At 40.2% G+C, this 16,502-nt stretch overlaps 1 protein-coding gene across 8 annotated transcripts in view; it reads left to right on the forward strand.

Annotated features, from left to right (window-relative positions):
- The first annotated feature begins 3,136 nt into the window (after window positions 1-3,136).
- numb (NUMB endocytic adaptor protein) overlaps window positions 3,137-16,502 on the forward strand; it is a 37,110-nt gene continuing 23,744 nt past the window's right edge. For 5 of the 8 annotated variants that reach the window (XM_020093201.2, XM_020093204.2, XM_069535398.1 and 2 more), the window contains exon 1: window positions 3,140-3,280. The gene's annotated coding sequence lies outside the window, so the exon portion shown is untranslated. Of the gene's footprint in view, window positions 3,281-3,520; window positions 3,645-16,502 lie in introns of those variants that run through there. The other 3 variants (XM_020093203.2, XM_020093205.2, XM_020093202.2) reach the window with 2 other exon arrangements.

Raw genomic sequence — 16,502 nt, forward strand, 5'->3', positions numbered from 1 at the left:
TATCTCTATAGTTTTCCAACAAACACTGAACAGCACAGGCCTCTGTATGCAGATTCACTGGACTGAGCAGGTGCATCAGTAAGTGGACACCGTGTTTGTGTTTGTTCAGCGTTACGTTCCCCAGGAGAGAAACTTTATTAGACTTAATGAACACTCTGCAGACCCATACATGCGTTTTCATTTAGTCTGACTGATTAGACATCTGCTCAGGTTGAATTGTGGCAGTGGCTTCGTCTGAGATAATCAAAAAATGATCTCCAAATAAAGCAATGTGGAAGTTTTACTGTGCGTACAGGAGAAATAAAATTAACAGGAGGGTGATGGTCTGTCACAGTTCAAACTGTAAAGATGCTTTTAGTGTAATGGTTTAATTTTGTGTTAAAATTCAAATGTTCATGTTTCCTTTGCTGCTTCTAATTCATGTCAGAGCATCAGACAAAGTGACCACAAGGGGGCAGGATATCATCACAGATGCGTGAGGGGCCGTCAGTGACGTTTTATGCCTCTGACCTTGGCAGGTTGATGGATGACAGCTTGGAAACAAAGGAGTCATAAAGAATTGGGTTGGAGATGATTAAGAATGAAAGGAGAGCGGTAGTAAAAAGGAGAAAGATGTGTGTGTGTGTGTGTGTGTGTGTGTGTGTGTGTGTGTGTGTGTGTGTGTGTGTGTGTGTGTGAGAGAGAGACACAGATTCACAGCCGGTGCAAAGACAAACATTGGCATCACAATCTGCAGCATAACAGGCTTGACAACTTTGTTAACCAAAGGTTTTTCTCTCCACTCTGTTGGTTTTGCAACCTTCCGAGCCACAGAACATGCCACACACTGCAGATTAGCAGGCCTCAGAGCTATGTGAGGAATGTGACTTAATGCTGATAAACTTGTGGCCTTTCAAAGGGGTCGAGGTTTCATCATCCTCCGCAGGGGGGGGGGGGGGGGGGGGGGGTGGATGTGGCAGAAACTGGACAAAAGACAAAAGACGTAAATATAAAACATGTTTAGATAAAACACAGAGTTCGGTTTAAACATGTTACCGTAGTTCAACATGTGACAAGTCATTACTTCCAAGTTTATTCATGTGAAAACGGGATGGGAGTTAAGTTTAAGGTGTGATTTGAATTGGCTTTGGAACTATGTGGTTTCATAGCTGCAGACACTGATGAGGCTTATTTGCATATCAGCCAGAGGTAGAATATAATGAAGGGAATCAGCTGACTGACGGATTCTGGACCACGGTGGAGACGTGAAACCACACGAACTCCCACACTGCACCTGAATACACGTAAACACACGTCACAGTTCTCGTTATATCAACTACGATCAGCTTGATGTCAACTTAAACACAAAATGTGATTTTATAAGAAACTTTTCAGGTTTTTTTAGGACATGTGGAAAAAATACAACTGCAGCCCTTTAATGTGAGGATGTGAGAGAACTACAGCTTTTGTTAGTTCAATGTAATAAACTGAATACATTGTGGTTTTATATTACTGGTTGGACAAAAAAAGACATTTGAAGACATTATCTTGGGCAAATTAGGGATATTCGATGTTTGCTTTGCTGCTCTGGAGGATTTTATAAGAAACTGTGAAAAGAATAATACAGTTTCAGTCCATGACAGCTTTTCTTACTTTTAGGTGATGATAAACTGAATATATTTTCTGGTTTGGCAGTGAGGAGTATCACACTGTGCTCTGCAGCTTCGGATGATTTAATAAGAAACACAGTGTTTTTATTCAGGTTTTTTTCTTTTAGCAAAATGCCCAGATGAATAATACAGTTTCAGCCCAAGATATAAGAGTGTGAAAGATTTTCTTACTTTTATATGATGATAAACCAAATATAGTTTGGCTGCTTGGACAATCAAGACATTTGAGGAGGTGAGACATTTGATTTTTCTATTATTTCCTTTTCATGAGTAAATAAAAAATAAATGTTTGTCAGATATAGAAAGAGGCCAGTGGCAGTGAGGAGTATCAGTGCTTTGCAGCTTTGGATGATTTGATAATGTTGAGATGATTTGATCATGTACAAGATGATTTAATTACATATAAGATGATTGATCATGTACAAGATGATTTAATTACATATAAGATGATTTTATGATGTATAAGATTATATTATAATGTATTATATTATATTATAATGTATTATATTATATAGATGATTTTATAATGTATAAGATGATATTATAATGTATGAGATGATTTGATCATGTATTAGATGATATTATAATGTATGAGATGATTTGATCATGTATTAGATGATATTATAATATATGATTTGATATTATAATATAAGATATCATAATGTATTAGATGTACAATTATATATTATAATATATAAAATGATTTTATAATGTATAAGATGATATTTTAATGTATTATATTATATTATAATGTATATGGTGATATTATAATGTATTATATTATATTATAATGTATAAGATGATTTTATAATGTATTAGATGATATTATAATGTATAGTTATATATTATAATATATAAAATGATATTATAATGTATAATTATAATATATAAAATGTATAATTATATATTATAATGTATAATTATATGTTATAATATTTAAAATTATATCATAATGTATAATTATAATATATAAAATGTATAATAATATAAATATAATATATAAAATGATATTATATATTATAATTATTATATTATATATTATTATATATTATAATAATATATTATAATGTATAATTATAATATATAAAATGTATAATAATATATTATAACATTATAATATATAAAATGTATAATAATATATTATAACATTATAATATATAAAATGTATAATAATATATTATAATGTATAATTATAATATATAAAATGTATAATAATATATTATAACATTATAATATATAAAATGTATAATAATATATTATAACATTATAATATATAAAATGTATAATAATATATTATAATGTATAATTATAATATATAAAATGTATAATAATATATTATAACATTATAAAATATAAAATGTATTGATCCACTTTGGATCCAGGCTGAATTCTCGTCTATCGATCACCTCTGATCTTCTCCCATCAGCCAATCAGCTTCCTCGGGGGCGGTCCGTTGCTAAGGAGGAAGTTTGGTTGAGTCCCGGGGCAGCAGCCATTCAGCGGCGGTGACTGAAGCGATTGGACTGCGAGCGGCTCTGCCTGCGCTTTCTGTGGAATTTGAATTATTCCGGCCCGGCACGGTTCGTGATAACGCAGGTGACGGCTTCAGCGGGGCGTCTTCTGCGTGACAGGTAGGTGGGAGAACCCGCGCGGCGGCCACTTTCGTTAGCCTCGCCCGCCGGAGCACGTTAGCTCCCCGGAGCTAAGCTGCACTAGCGCCCGTGTGTTTTTCGGATGCGGCACACGCAGCTACATTTGGCCCCGTGGCTCTGTAGCTCGCAGCAGAACCCGGGTACATGTCTTTCTCAGCTCGCTCGCTGACCCGCCCAGGTAACAGGGCGAGCCCGATGTGAGCCGGGGACCTGTCTTCCTCCCACGGGGGCTGGGGAAAGGTCTGTTTGTGCCCTGACGCCGGGAGCTAGGAGGTCGGTCAGTTGGCTAGCTAACGTCAGATAAGAAGCTAACGATACTCAACTCACCTGGTTAACTCTTGAGGTGAGCGAGAAACAGACGTGACGCACTGACACTCATTAACTTTGGCTTCGTTTGACATGATGGTCCTCGGACTGGTTCAGTGACACGACACAGCCACTTCTCATTTCTTGCAGTTAATTTTAGTTGATTGAAATGAGCCCAGCTAAAAATTGAAAATGGCTAAAACACAAACAGCTTCTCGACTCATACATCCAGCAGCCAGACATCAGATTACCCTGAATATTTAACATGTGACTCACAGCCACAATACACTGGGTTTTAGTGAAATGTGATAATGTGCCTCACATTCTCTTATATGGTGATAATGTCAAGTTCAGACCTTTGGCCTGTGTGTGACTTTACCCCTTGGAACCAGCTCAGTATTAAGATTTACATTCTGGTCTGTCATCTGACAATCATCAGTGGTCAGATCCCCCTCAGGCTTTACAAAGATAGCTCCATGACGGTCGCAGCATATCACACATTTGGCAGAAACACCCTGTTCATCGGACAGCAACCTCATTTGGTTGTCATCGTTGCTTCGTGGATATGTGTGTGCTACTGTTGTGTTAGTGGAGAGACGACCAGACTTTATAGAACTGTTGTTACCTGTGTGTCATATTAACAAAGTCAACGTTTTGCTCTAAAATATCAGAAAATAATTAAAAAACGTGCCAACAGTCCAGTATAATCAGAATCAGAAATACTTTATTAATCCCCGTAGGAAAAATTCAAACGTCACCGAGCTCCTGAGAAAGAGGTGAAGAGCAAAAGCAGGTATAAACAAAGCAATATAAAAATCAAGTGAGACTAAATGTTTTCATATTGCTTATTTTACCCACCAAATAATCCAAAGCCCAAATATATCCAAGGCACTTACATAGGAAAGCATCAAATTGCTTGAAAACCCCCTGAAACAATGCAGATTAATGTTTTGTTTATCCACTAACAGATTGAGTAACTTGTTACTTAAGCTCTACTACTGCTTAGTTTTGCTGGTGTCAGTATAAGGAATTTCTTCCCCATTTGTTAAATGTATATGTCTTTTGGAAAGGAATTCAATGATCCCTCCCACACAACGAGAGACAAGTGAATTGGGAGTGTCTTTATTTCCCCTCATATTTTCAAAGTAACTCATGGTTTAGTTCATCTCGCAGAATGAGGGTGTTGGATTGGCCTTCTGCCACCAAACACACTGTGCAAGTCTGTCAGCTGTTTTTGAGAGAGGGGCAGAACCCAAGAGCAAGTCTGCGTTCCAAAGCGTTCTGATTCAAACCTGGAGAAACTAGTGTTGCTCTCTGCAGTTCGCCCTGCTCTCCAAAGATAGGCGTTTATTTCTTGGCAGTGAGCTGTACATGTGAATGCTGAGTGGTGATGCAACACCGGGGAGATAAACTGTCAGTGCAATGACGGAGCAATCAAAGGGCTTCACTTTTGTCCCTTGATAGTAGTGAGATAGTCTGGCTTCTTGCTGCTTATGGTGAAAGCATAATGAGCATCAATGTCAGCTTAGCTTTCAGTGCAGTGGTAACTGAGTAGATATGAGATGACAGGAATGGGAGATATGGCTCCGTGTGTCTGTTCTTCTTTTCAACATCAAACAGTCTGGATAAGGGCAGATTGTCTGTGGCCAGTGTGTTGTCTCACCTGTGCTGTTTATTTATCATGTTAATCCTTACTTGCAGTATAGATGCAGGCCTTTTGAATGTGCTGGCTGATAGTGTCATCAAACTGTGCTTTTTGTCAACATCCCAGCTCTCTAGAAATGTGGGCATACCGAGCATGTTAGGTATGATTTCATAAAGTGTGTACAATGTTTTCTCTCTCAGTTTAACTTGTGTGGGAAGGTGAGAGAAAAGACACATAAACTCAGGTGCAAAAAATTCTTTCTCTACTTCAGTTCAGAGTGATATCATTGAATGTCAATCATTTGTTAACATACTCTCGTCTGACAAAGAACAAACAATGTGGGATTTTTGGTAAAGCTCTACTCAGGAGATTTTTACTCACAACCCCTGGTGCAATTATAATTGAACAGTGTGACTCAAAATAAATTGTGTCCAAAAAATGCACCAAAGTGCTGTTAAGTGCATAGAAAATGACCTGTAAAATGGATGTCGCCCAAGGCATCAGGACAAATGTTGTTGCAAGCATCATTAACATAAAGGTCCACGTGGAAACTGGTACCTCTGCATCTTTAGAAGCCCGTCCCCATCTGCACTGGTTAGATCCACATGATCCCAGCTCCATATTCTGAGCTGATTGGGACTGGATCCAGCAGGGACACTGAGAAGATTCAACTCGAGGGGAGGTTTTACAATCAGGATCTCAAATGTGCAGCTGACCCCGTTTCGACATAAGTAGCCTAAAATAGGTTGTGTGGAACCGCAGAGTTTGTTTGAGCTTGGTGATGTGTTTGTTGGTAAGCAGTGTAAGTGGGTTGCCTTCTGCCACAGAGGTGCACATTTACTGTCAATTCTGCCTTATGTACATGACATATAGAGTCGAAAAGCTGTTTCTCCCACACTCTGAGGTATGCATATACAAGTACTAAACAAACAGCAAGGGTTTAAAATGCTAAATAACTTTCTCAGAGGAATCAGTAAATCTCCTCAAACTGATTTGACAAATCCAAATATACTACTGGAATGGCACTCAGTAGAGTACATATATATACTGTATGTACACATACCTCCACCAAGGTTCCCACAAATTAAATCAAGCAGCACCAAATTTCACAAATGCATAGATTTCAGTCCTCTCAATTTCCCCTTTGTGCAGTTTCTAATACTACTGGTTGGAGACGACAGATAAATAGAGGAAGTCAACAAAGTTTTTTTCAGACACATTAGTAACAGCCACCATCAGGTATAACCACAGCAACCATATAACATTGACACCATTCGTATTCCATCTCATCACTCCTTACCTGACTCGACATTGTTTGTCTTTGGTATTTTCAATGAACACTCACTCAAACGCGTGTAAGAAATCTTTTATGGTACACGGTGTTTGCACTTGTCCAGCCCATAATCTACCTGTTGTAACCAGACTATTATCATTTTCTTTACTCTGGGAAGGAAACTGAATTTTGCATTTGCATTTAATGTTTTTGAAATAATGCATGATCCTATTTTTTGTGAAGAAGGGTTACATTCACTCACCCAGTTTTATACAAACCCTGCAGCATTTGGCTTTGTCAGCAGTCACTTAGAAAATGAAAAACAACAGTGTAATGGTGTTTTATTGCTTTGAACATGGTTCTTTGAGTGTCCCCATTTGGGACAATATCTGTAGCTCTTAATTAGGTCTGAGGGGCCTTGGGCTCCTCATTTTGCCCTGGCTGTTTAAACTGTGGATTAGAGCCGGGAGGACCGTGTGGGGGTACGTCACTGTATGCAAGGAGTTGCCTTTCAGGTTTGTGTCTGTATAACTCCTCCCCGGGTATGCCATGGGGCTCAGGGACTCCTTTTGTCTCACTGGGGCCCTGTATAGAGCGATACCTGAGCCTCCTGGACTGGAAAAGCTCATGCGTTATTCAGCCCTCTGATCTCTGCTTTAATTACGAGTGACCCAGGACAGAGAGACCAGTGGAGTATCTCTTAACTTCAGAACTTTGTACCAGTTACCGCTGCCAGTCACGGTGCTTGATTGTGTAAACCTTTTGGCTGAGGTGTGTTTTTCCCATTCACAAAGATGCATCTATTTATAAAACAAAACAGTAACAACTGACCCAAAAGACACAAATAGGGAATAAAGACATTTTTAGAAGGTTGCTGCAGTTGCATGCTTTTTGGATTTGAGTAGCTTGACTTACTGGTAAAAAGTTTCCCACCTGTCCCTTGTCTTTAGGGCCTCACCTGTATGGCCTCTCAGGTGCACTGTTGTTATTTTGACAATATATATTTAATATTTAATATATAATATTTAACAGTGAAATGAATGTGTCTTGAGTTTTATCACTCAATGTGACTAAATCTTAAAATGTAGTAAATAATTTCTAACCTGTAGAAAGCTTGACTTGCAACTGTATTTGTAGTACAACTTAATAGACATTTTGTAATATGGGTGGAACAAAAATCAGACTTTGGTATTGGCTTTATAAAAACACCTTTGTGTGTCCCACCTCTCATTTCCACTGTATACACTATTGTTATCATCTCACTCTGTGGTTGGTTTAATGACTCCCTGTCTCAAAACTAAGTGTGAGTGTCTATGTTTACATCTAATGACTCCCTTTCCAAAGTGAGACTATTCCTTCACATATATGCACAATTTCCATTTCCTTGACTACAGTGACAGACAGTCTGCATTCTGCCTCCAGTATAGTTTTGACTAATCTGTAGCATAGCACACTGGTCGTGTATCAACGTTGTCGTGACACCGGTTTCCCAGTAACCACAACAGCAGTTCTTGGGTGATGCAGCAATAAGAAGAATATGACCTCAAAAAAAATGTCAAAGAGAAAATAATGACTTGCTTGCAAGATGTGAAAAATGTTTATTAAATGTTTTGATGCACATTTATTAACACAAGCAGAGTGTGATTTACATCTGCAGAACTCTTTTATTATTTATATGACTGTTCATAGAATAATCATGGTCATTATTTTGTTGTGACAGATTTGTGTACAAAGCCATGTTTTTGCCATGTTTATATATTCTCTGATAAGGTTTGACTGACTTTAATCAGAATATTGCCTTTGTGTGGTTTAGGCTATTTTGTTAATGTGAAAAGGGTTTTGAAGAATTTTATTCTGAGCAAGTAATGTCTCAAATAAAGTACAGCAAGGTGTTTAAAATTGGCATAATCTTGAAAAGATGTCATTGACATATGTCTGTAACTAAAATAGCCCCAAAAACCATCTCTCTACCCGAAGGTACGTCTCTAATCTCTCTGGGCCTTACTGCTTTGAGACCAGACTCTTCAGCTGACTCATGTTGTACGGGGAAGCTCCTTCTGACCCACACGGGTTTACTTGGACCGGTACTGGCTGTTGTGTAACTGCAGTGAGTCTGAGCCAAAGTCCACTGGCTACTGTTATGTTTCTGTTAGATAACTGCATGGTACAAGTAGGCAAAAGATTCAGCTCAGAGATTCTGATTCCAGTTCGATGTTGTAAATGAGTTATTTTCATACTGCAGCAGTGACTAAACAGTTATTGTTGGCACAGTCCATGTATTGTTTCACTTCTGAATTCTTGACAATGGAGGGTGGATAGACGCAGCAGCAAACAATGTAGCCTAGTATGATCGATGATGAATGTTCCCCGGCACAGGAAAGATGTAAATTAATAATGAGCTGAATATCGTGGTCTGCCTCAGGTAGAGAGGTGAAGTTTTCTTTATAAATCTGTGGCTAATTTGTGTAAAGCACAAGGCTGTCTGAAAGATGTAACACTTACATGTTGTGGAGGTCACAGAGTTTGATTTAATTTGCTTTTTCAATCCACATTCCTCTCCGATAATGGGACGTTAGTCAGGAACAGGTAGTCAAAGCCTTGTTGCTGAGTTGTAAAGGGTTATCTGTGCAATAGGGGGGTGATGAACACGTTTCCTGTGTGTTGCATCACTGTGCAGCAAGTGCAGCCTTGAGCACTGCAGCTTTTTGTTCTCCACAGAGCTATAGGGACAGGTGTCTGCAGCATGTGTATGTATATTTGCTCTGTGTACGTTGGATTGCACAGACAAGGGAAAGTGTGTGGAAAAAAGCAGAAACATGTGCGGTAGCAGGTTCACACACCCCACACCATTGCACCATTCCTCCTCCAACGAGCGGTCTGCGGAGAGGATGTCAGGCTTGCGAGAGTGCCACTGTGCTGAGTCGACAGGAGGGGAACAATGGCTTCGCTGTGCTGCCTGTCTGTTTGGCTACCTTCATGCAGCATTTCAGCGAGGGGCACTGTCGGCTTTTGGCTCCTTGTTGACCAGGCCTTTGCCTGCTGGTCACTGACCCGTTGTGCCCACAGTGCCTGCAGCTCGTCAGGCCTCTGAGGGATACCGATTATCCCACAGTAATTGGTGCCTGGGCTCTGGCTGATCAAAGGTGGCCAGCTGCTTGTGGAGCCCTGGTAATTTTCCATTCTCTGCCTACTTGCCTGTTCATCTGTCTTCTTCCCTGCCCCGACCCAATCTTTAGGCACGGAGAGGAAATGCTTGATGTGACTGTAGTTCTGAAATATAAAATGGCCTGCCCGACTTGCTGTTTAAATGGACATGGTGACATCACTTGTTATGTTGTTATTACAGCCTTGTACTTTGGACTCTTTTACAAATAACCTCCCCAAGGTTTTTTTTTTTTTTATCTAAAAGAACGATTCTACTATGACTGCTGAATCAGTCGTTGGCACTGACATTAAAGTTCTCCATGCAATCGGTTGCCTGCCATTTAGAGACATTTGCTTACATAAACAACAGTGTATGAGGTGAGAATCACTGTGTTATGGATTGAAATGATGTAATCTCAGTTTAACTCACGTTCCTGGAGTACATAGTCCAGCTTCACAACTTCACACAGGATAGTTTCCCAGAAATAACTCCCAACATGTCCAGAATTACTTCTCTATACTTTAAAATTGTCAGAGACTTAAACCTCCCCTGTGCTTCTATAAACAGTGCTGTGTTCACTAATGTAATTTAACCACACAGCTGACACAATTCTGGCCATTAAGACTTCAGCTAGTATTTCTAAGGAACATAGCATAGTCTGAGACGGTAAAATGCACACACACACGCACACACACACACACACACACACACACACACACACACACACACACACACACACACACACACACACACACGTAGGTTTAAAGTAGCTGTGCATCTCCTTGTTATTTTTGAGAAAGTACATCCAGGAAAAAGAGAAAGAAGCTCAGGTACGTGGAAAGAATTCCTGAACAGAGCAAGCAGCTCAACAGCTGCCCTGAAAACTACAGCTCCATTTACATTCATGCTCACAAGACCAGTTTAGTTGGCTCCTGACGTCAATACATCCCACCTTGCGTCATGCAGACTGTTAACTCCTTTTTCACTATGAAGCTGTAGAATAAGTATAAAGACTCAATTAACTGGGCTCATCAACCATTTTTTCTCTCCATAGCTCAGCACGTTGTAAAATCACTTTGTGTGTGTGTGTGCGCGTGTGTGTGTGTGTAATGTAATGGTTAGAATTAGGTTAAGGTTATGTTTTGTGCAAGGCGCTTAATGCGATGTTAAAGTTTCAGGGGTTAGCTAATACAATATGTGGGAAGCATCCTCACAAAGATGGATACAAGTGTGTGTGTGTGTGTGTTTGTGTGCCTGCGTGTGTGTGTGTTTTTTGGCCTGGTCAGAGGGGCAGTGTAGCTATTGCATGTCTGTTCACTCAGCAGGAAGTTCCTGTTCTACTCCATCCTCTCATCACTCCTGCTGCTAGACAAATACTGCTACTGACACACACACACACTCATACACTGACCAGTGGCACTGTTTCCATTTACCCGTTGTGTTGTTGCAATGAAATGCTGTATTATTGACTCAGCAGCTGAGACCATGGAGTGGGTTCTCTGTGTGATATTGATTCTTCAACCAGTATTTTTCTATGTAATCAGTTCTTCTCATTCTCTCCCCTCGTCCTCCTCAGTCATTTCCTTCTTTTATTCTTATTCAGGATCTCATTCACCCACTTACAAATCTCTTTCATACTGTCGCCCCTTTTGTATGTCTTTAACTCCCTGTCACTTTCTGTGTGATACCCTCTCAGCTTCTCAGCCCTGTGTGTGATCTCAAGTGTGTATGTGATGCTTCACAAAGCGTCAAAAGTGCGTATGAATGTCAGAAGTCAGCAGTTTCCTGTTTAAAGCCCCAGCAGAATACGTTTCCCCTGCAGCCATCCCTAGATCATGATTGGGAGAGCAGTGAAGAGTGACAGGCCTTCATCATTCAGTGACCTCACCACACTGGTGACACAATTACTCGCTGCGGGGCATTCCTTGCCTTCCACACATTCAGATAGTTGTCTCAAATCTGTTTCTCCACACAAATAAAACCAAAACAGTTAAGCAATACATTTTTTTAAGTAATACCTGCTAGTTGCAAGGTATTATTTATTATTTGTGTAAAATATTATTGACTATTTCCACTCCTGTGATTAAGCTGAAATTATCCTTATTATTAAGCAAGTTGGGACTAAAATTATGGTCTATATGAATCATGGATGAGGGATTTTTTTCACCTTCTTTTTGTGTCTTCCATCCAGATCTTTCCTGAGCTCTGTTGTTGTTATTTTGGCCCACCGACACAAGCTCATTCTCTATGAAGTGAGGCTAACCTAATGCTACTGTAAAATTTGTCTCTCAGTTTAATGTTCTTTCGTTACCAAGAGACAGGGCAGTAATGATGATGAAAAAAAGAAGCCGTCAGCTTTTACTCATCCCAAACAGTTACCCAGATAGATGGCACATAAAAGCCTATTCTAAAGGGTCTGCTAACCACCCCTGACAGCATGATTTAACTCTCCCTTGCTGTATTACCACCATGCATACGAGAGAAAGTGTATGCCCACGCAGTTTAATTCCTGCAGGATTGGCTCAGACGTTCTTTTGGGGAGTAAGTTAATTGGCTCTGATCACTGGATCATTTTTCTTCCTCTTTGATGCCAAAATTAACTTAAATTTGTGATTATGTAACACACACAACATTAAATATCAATTAGTTTTTATTAACTGAGTGTTTGTAGCCTCAGCTAACAGGCCAGTCAGGTGAGTTTCCTGTAAGCTTCTTTAGAGTCAAAGTGATTTGGCCATTTCCTCTGGTTCATCTTAAAGAGTATGGCAAAGAACCTGCGACTCTTAACCAATACATACTGACTGGCACTTTTCTATAATGTAAGATTAACCATAACTATTTATTAAACATCATGCTTTTAACCTGATGGAAGTTGTCAGAATTGGGTAAAACACCAACATGAGGTCACAAATAAAATAAGAGCCCAGGGTCGGCTGCCACTGTCTGAAAATAATGCTCATTGTTTTATAGATATGAATGTTGAGGCTTCTCACCTCTTCCTTCTCCTCAAGATGGATGGTGAACAGAGTTTGTCAAAGTCTTGTGGGAGACAGAATTGAAGCATTGAGAGAGAGAGAGGAGTCTTATCTGTATCCACAATGCATCTGAGGGTCTCAATTATGATGTTAACATCAAGTTAAAATAAGTTAGCATTAGCATTAGGTTGCTGTAAATATACCCACTTACATTATATTATGTCACCAGTGATAAACAACAGTATCATAGAAGAACATAAACTATAACTATTATGAAGTAATCAGCTGCCTTCAGTGGTGCAGTCTGGTTGGCTCTATAATGGAAGTACAAGTAGTTCCTGGAGGTGGTTCTGGAATGTTGCCATGAATTTCACATCATTCAATGCGTCAGCTAGGTAGGCGGCACAAGCCGCAGCAATGGTCAGCTGCTTGACAACGCAATTTACAAGCACTGTATATTTAAAAGATAACAAGTAGGAGCATATACATTTCTTTCTTAAAAACAGGCTAGCATGGAATAGTAAAATGATCATACATCTATTGGCAGTAGTGTCATGTCTTTACTAGAATCTGTGACTAACAACAGAAGAAAAATCTGGTCTTTTGAACAGAGTATGAAACTATGTAAGTACAGGTTACACCTGTTATACCTGAGAAAGCAGGGGGATATCTGTGGTTTCATCAAACTCAAGGCCGATTGCTTGGGACGCTCTCCTCAATGACTGTGGAAACAATTGAATTGTCTCATCAAAGTAGTACCTGTTCCTCTCATCAACCTTGAAATCATACAATACTATGATCTGTTTTACCTGGAAAGAGTCACCAATTCTATATCAGTTTCCACAAGTAAGAAATGCTCAAGAGCTGAGCCAAGCTCTAACTTTTGACCAACCAATACTTGAATTCTCCAGTTACAGGCTCCCTGATGACTCATCAAACCACATCTGAAACTTTTGTTTGTGTCGATCATGTGACTGGAGTAAGCCCATGAAATCACACGATGCAATTAAATAGTCGCATCTAATGCAATCTGATGTACACACTCTTGAAATCTGAGTTTGAAAAATTGGCCCATATTCACAAAGAATGCCCTTCTACTAAATCAAAGCTCACCATGTGAGGTAACTGATATGTCAGTCAACATACTTTAAGTGAGGAGACTGACAGCAAACGTGGTTAGCTAAGGTTACCTGGGGGGAGAGTTGCTAGAGCAACGGCTCAAAACAACACACTGGAGATCTTTTACGTCGTTATAAAAAGTGTTAAATATTTTCGGTTTGTTATGAAACTGTGGCTGGGCAAATTAGACTGCGCCACAGACGAGGTAATTAACTGCTGACAGTGTCGGCATGACGTGTGCTTCAGAACCCAGCTACAGACTTGTCACTTGTCCTGCTGTGGCTGAATCAGAAATGACAGTGCTGCTGGTGCAGAGGAGGATCTTTGACTTGTATTCGCCGAGGCAACAACCACATGTGAAACTTTCCACAGACTGACTTAAACACGTCCCTTTCCTCTTGATAACATTATCTGTGGTATTTTATTTTTCTCCTCTGAATCAGCAGCTCTGAACAAAGTGCACTCTGATGCCTGTCTCTGCCATGCCTGCTAACTCGCTCACGCTGCAACAGCTAGACCTCTTAAACGTGACAGAAACTGTGTGTGTGTGTCTGTGTTGGAAATGATGTAACGCAGCCGTTCTGTGTGTTTTTGGTTAAATCCTCAGCTGGACTTGACCATAACAGAGGTTTAGCTTGACATTCGTTGTGGACGATTGTAAAGTGGATGTTGACACATAGGTCTTAGACCAAAATTCTCAAATTGTGTCAGTCTGACTAATCCATGTGGGCTCAGGTTCTTACAGTTCACAAAATCAAAGTAGGAATACTGATCTGTTTTAGGCAACAGGGGCTCTGCTTAGTTTTTTGCCATTTTGTATGAGTATATTAATTCCCTGAGGATATAAACTGTTATCTTAGATCAGCATTTTTCCTGTCAGACTATAAATGTGCTAATGCCTGCCTTTTGATGTGATTTAACCATAAGTAGGATTTATAGATGTATTTACAGCTCTTTTCTGAGGCCTGGTAAATATGTAACAATCCGCTGTGTTGCCTCAGGTCAGTGTTGGGCTTGGACAGAATTGCCAGTATGTAGTATTTCCTCTGATTTCTACACGTTTTGTAATTACGCTTCTCTTAAGAACACCAGACGTAATAATAGAGCCATTATGCCTTGAGAAGCTATTGTCATCTGTGTGTGTGTGTCAAAAAGAATGTCAAGGAAGAGTATTGTTTTTTTAAATTGTATATTGTGGTGTATGGAAGGTGTTGGTTTATGAAAGTCTGTATCCATTCCACTTGTGTGTGCTCTCTGCTGGTCTGCGTGTGTGTGTGCGTGTGTGTGCGTGTGAGATGCAAGTGATGTCAAGGGGAAAAAGTAAACATGGTTTCCATGAGTAGCTCTTTTGCTCCGAGGTTTACTCAAAGTTTCCATGCAGAGTTTACTTCTAAAGTCGAGGAGACGTATCATTGTAGTTCAGTCTGAGTGATCGCCTGCGAGGATGTTAGTCTTCTGTTCCACAGTTTGTGTGACAGTAATGTCCTCTCAACAAAGAGGTAAAATAACGACTCCTTAACTGAAGAGAAAGGAACATGTGGCTGGTTTAGGTCAACCGATATACAAAGTCACAGCCACTTTATAAAGACATCCTCTGATGGCATGAGGAGATTCCTAAAGTGTTCTCAACCACAGTCTGCCACAAAGAGGAACTTGGATTGATGGAGTTGGGGCTCTCAGGCCCCTCCTTACAGGCCAGTGCTTTCAGTCAGCAGCACCTCTCCGCAGCAGGGCTACAGTGTTTACAGCTCTCTTCATTTAATTGAAACTCCACTCCATTTGCCTTACTGTCTCCTCTGGCAAGAAGTACAGAAAAACAATCACAAACATGCTGTTTTGGGGCGAATGCATGGAACATAAATTTTAAGCATGCTATCTCGATTCCCCCTGTGGCCTTGTGACGGAAACCAGGCCAGACCCTGCCCATTGATTCAGGCTGTGAATCACTGCCAGGGCAAGCCTGAGGGGAGATGATACAGTGACAGTGATTTGCCACTCCCTGGTGCCAGAGCACTGCCCTGGCCGTTTAAATGTGGCCTCAGCTGTTGCCCAAGTGATGTGTGGCTCTCTGTGTTGAATGGCCGGCTGGCTGGTCGACTTGCTGTCGGCCCGGCACCCCTTAATACCACGCCTGACTGCTCCTAGATACACACACACACAAGCACGATCGCACACAAAGAGCCTGATACAATGATGTACACACACACTTAGAAGTTGTTGGAGTAAAGAGCAACTCAATATCCCCTGTGCAGCAGTCGGGGCCCTATTTTTTTTTCTCTCTCTCAACCCTAACCTCGGTCAGTCATGTGTACTCAGGAAATGGGGGTCATCATGTCTTGCTGGGGGCAGGGAACAGATTGAAGGACTCTGAAATGATTCAGTGGCAGACAGGGCGCGAGTGAGCCATGCAAACAGTAGCCAGCACTGCTATTCCCATCGTTTCCTTCCTTTTTGTGGAGAACCACCCATTTGTACAGAGTTTGGGTCACGCTGTCTCTGGCTCTTGTTCTGCTCCTTACACATTTTGACCCTCCTAAAATAGATGCTTTTCAGGAATAAAAATACTGACTCATTGTCCTGCTGACATTCATTAAGTTTGCTAGTAAAGCTTTTTCCATCTTTTCATGATTTGTGTCTCGTAGTGTCTGTGGATCTGTGTGCAGACACAGGCTGTACCTATCAAATTAAGTGATTCTTACTATTTTGTGGAGGTTGATTCAAAGTGTAAAGAAGCAGAG

The sequence above is a fragment of the Paralichthys olivaceus genome, chromosome 12 (assembly GCF_024713975.1).
Source record: "Paralichthys olivaceus isolate ysfri-2021 chromosome 12, ASM2471397v2, whole genome shotgun sequence".
Taxonomy (NCBI): Eukaryota; Metazoa; Chordata; class Actinopteri; order Pleuronectiformes; family Paralichthyidae; genus Paralichthys; species Paralichthys olivaceus.